The sequence below is a fragment of the Wolffia australiana genome, chromosome 5 (assembly GCF_029677425.1).
Source record: "Wolffia australiana isolate 7733 chromosome 5, ASM2967742v1".
In the NCBI taxonomy this organism is placed as follows: Eukaryota; Viridiplantae; Streptophyta; class Magnoliopsida; order Alismatales; family Araceae; genus Wolffia; species Wolffia australiana.
In genome coordinates, this window is record NC_135839.1 from 17,647,347 (window position 1) to 17,650,904 (window position 3,558).

The 3,558-nt window shown below is 48.5% G+C and overlaps 1 long non-coding RNA gene across 1 annotated transcript; it reads right to left on the reverse strand.

Annotated features, from left to right (window-relative positions):
* Positions 1 to 2,473: 2,473 nt before the first annotated feature.
* LOC144703322 (uncharacterized) lies at positions 2,474 to 3,558 on the reverse strand. The gene is made up of 4 exons (XR_013581518.1): positions 3,485 to 3,558; positions 3,222 to 3,391; positions 3,055 to 3,122; positions 2,474 to 2,753 (listed from the first exon to the last, which is right to left on the reverse strand). It is a non-coding gene; the product is annotated as an uncharacterized LOC144703322 (long non-coding RNA).

The window sequence follows — 3,558 nt, forward strand, 5'->3', positions numbered from 1 at the left end:
ACCCAAGTCGAAGGAAGAACACGGTGTGACAGCAAGAGTATATATTGAGTTTGAACAATATGTAGAGTAAGCAAGAGAGAAAGATGGAGTTCTTGGGGTACTATGGTAAACAAATTGAGAATGGAAAATAACTAAGCACAAGAGAGCCTGGATCGGTGTCTCCCCCTCACAAGAACGTTGAGAGCTAGATCGGCTCCCTCCACCAACGAGAGGATCTCCCCGTAACCGCTTCTGATATGGAAGGCCACCATCAGACCTTCCAGTGAAAGAGAAAAGCATTTCGACGCATAGTTGTAGGTTAACTTTATGTTCGTTGTGTTTGTTTGTAGGTAATGCATAAGAAGGCTATTATTATTTAGATTTTGTTTACTGAAAGAGAGCTAAACGCTTGCATGCCTAGGGTTGTCGTTGGATGAGGAATCTAAGTTGTGTCAAGATCCCTTGCTTGGGCTACCTTTTGACCCCCTAGTTGTATCTATCCCTACAAGGGACCTTTCCTCCAAGTCTTATTCTTTTTCACCTTTTGTCTGTTATGATTTTTCTTCTATGAGCGTTTTTTTTTGCTATCGTTGTTCCCAGAAACCGAGACAGCATTCCAAATTCTGAAACAAGCATTTGTTACCACGCCAGTATTACAGCTCCCGGACTTTTCTAAACACTTTATAGTAGAAATTGACGCTTCAGGTTTTGGTGTTGGGGCAGTACTTGATGTAACACGGACGGCCGGGATCGACGGCGCACATTGCACACGGGATAGGGCTCAATCCAAGCGTGACAAAGTTCGAATTATTAAGATGATGCAAGAGTATAAACACAATGAGAAGAACGAACCCGCAACCGAATGGATGATGGACCCGGCAGCGTCCCGTACGAGCCTCGTACAGTCGGACTCCCGTTAACCCGATAGATCACGATAACACCGACGTGCGGGTATCCCCCTGATCTGGTCGCAATTCCCCCCGATCGAACTACACGAGCGGATAGAAAAGGACAGCACTCTCCCCGAACCCACAACGAGACAGCGTAAGGAAAGGAAATTATCGGTAGAGGAGCACACGACCAATTATTGAAAGGGGTAATAATACTCGAAGGGGCGAGAGTGGCCTGCGGGGCCGTAGCCCGGAAGATCGCAGTGGACCAGAAGCTGGAGGTAAGTAATGGCGTCGGACCGTGTCGATGACGAGCGAGGGACGAGAGCAGGTCGGCCGGCGCGGTAGGAAGCACGGACAGTATCCGGGCGGAGGGCGTCGGATGGGGAAGGCGGGGCGCCGGGGCGGTGCCGATGAGCGGGCCTCTCGGCCGCACGTAGCAGTTGCAGCTTGTGCAGAAGTCGGTGCCGGCGAGGATCCGCAGACGACGCCCGTCAGCGGCAGCTGTGGGTACCGTGAGCCAATACTGCGCGCGCAGAGGCGGAGACGGGGTCGCGGTAGCTGCGCGCAGGCGTGCTGACCTGCAGGCAGAGATTTTCGTCTCCGTTCTCAGGATGAGCAGCGAGCTTCTCTTCTGGACGGCCAACAGGCAGGGCGCCAGGGGGAAGGGGGGGAAAAGAGTCTCCAGGCGTCTCCCCCCCTTGTTCAGGACGGCAAGAAAAGAAAGGGGCTTCGCTAGCCTCGTCCTGCAGGTGGGAAACGGAGGGCGCTCTTGTTCTTCTTAGGTCGACGGGAGAGGATCTCCCTCCTTCTTGTTCCGAGGACGGGTTACTCCAGGCGTCCTCCTTCTTCTGATGATGAGCGGAGGAGCCTTCACGACCGGGGCGGCGACTCTGGATCTTCTTCTTCTCTTCAGGACGACGAGGGACGGGGGCTTCGCTCCTTCACGATCTGCAGGCAAAAACCTCACGACATTCTTCTGAACATCAACATTCTCATTGAAAAAAAAGAAAACTCCTCACTTCTCTTAGGGAATCTGAGAAATCAGTGGGGAGGAGATAAAGAGAGGAAGAAGAGAGAGAAAGTAGAGAGGGAGTGAGAGAGTGGAGAGAGGGAGGAAAAACTACACACAAATTAGGGGCCAAAAAAGATCTTATTTAGATCAGAAAAAGACCCCTTATTTATAGCTTTACAATGAAGAATCAAAGGGAGGGAGGTGACCATACTAGGGAGGTGACCAGACCCCTTCTAACGGCCATATTTTTTTAAAAATATGGCTGTTAGAAGGGCCTGTCCAACGGCTATAAATTTATAGCCGTTGGACAGGATGGATTTATTGGGTCATTTAATGACCCAATATCCACCTTTAGTGGGTTTAATATTGGGCCCATAGGGACCCAATATTAAACCCTAATCGGGCCCACTATTGGGCCCTTAGTGGGCCTTACGTGGACCCTTAATGGGATTTGGGCCTGCCCTTTTCCTGCATTTATCTTGGTCTTTTTTATATGATTACAATGGCCTTAGGCCCACTTAGTTAGTTGTTTCATCTTGCTTCTTGGGCTCATGATCTAACAGAATCCTTTCTCCTTTTATAAGGGGGAGAGTGGACGACCCTAGAGGTTTGGGCTTGGTTAGGGGAAGCAAACCCCACAATTAAGCCACAAGGTTCAGGGGTTCTTCTGAAACGGGAAACGGACCAAACACGAGGCCCGCAAACATGACGACGGAAAAACGTGCGAAATTACGAAAAAGGGAAAAGAAAGAAAGAAAGAACAAGAGATGGTCCTCAAGCAGTGTACTTGAAGGACGAGTCCTTCTCGTCGGGTCGAGCTTCACGGCGGGGTTGCTTGCGAGACGCCACGGGCCGGTCGCGTGCTTTAGCTGGCGGATGGTCCTCCATCAGTACTAAAGCAAGATTCTCATCCCGTTGCTTTCTTTAGTAAGGCACTATCCAAGACGGCTCAAGAAATCTACTTATGAAAGAGAGCTCATGGCAGTAGTATGGTCAATTCAGAAATGGAAGCATTATCTTTTATTTTAGAAGTTGTTCATTCTAACTGATCAATGTAGATAAAGATTCTTCAATGACCAAAGGGAAATTCCACAACAATACCATAACTGGATATATATGAGTTTGAAATCAAATATAAGGCAGGGGAAAGTAATGTTGTAGCAGACGCACTTTCACGCTCCATGCGAGATTTGTCTCTTAGCAGCTTATCAACGACTCAGTGGTTAGACAAAGCCAAGCTGGAACAGGAGATTGCAGGAGACGTTCAATTATCCGAAATCCTTCTAGTTGTCGCCAACAAATCAGGGAAATATCCACATTACTCAATTTACCACAACCTTTTGTATTACAAAGAAAGGTTAGTTATTCCAAGTTCTGCAGCTCTGATACCAAAATGTTAAGACTCCTCGAGAATGCTATGATTTGATTATCGGAACTTGGCACTTCGTTCGATTGTAAAGATCCACGATGATAAAACAACCCAAGTTGAAGGAAGAACACGATGTAACTGCAAGAGTATAGATAGAGTTTGAATGATATGTAGAGTTAGTGAGAGAGAAAGATGGACTTCTCGGAGTACTATGGTAAGCAAACTGAGAACCTGGATCGGCGCCTCCCCCTTCCAAGAACATCGAGAGCTGGATCGGCTCCCTCCGTCGATGAGAGATCTCCCCC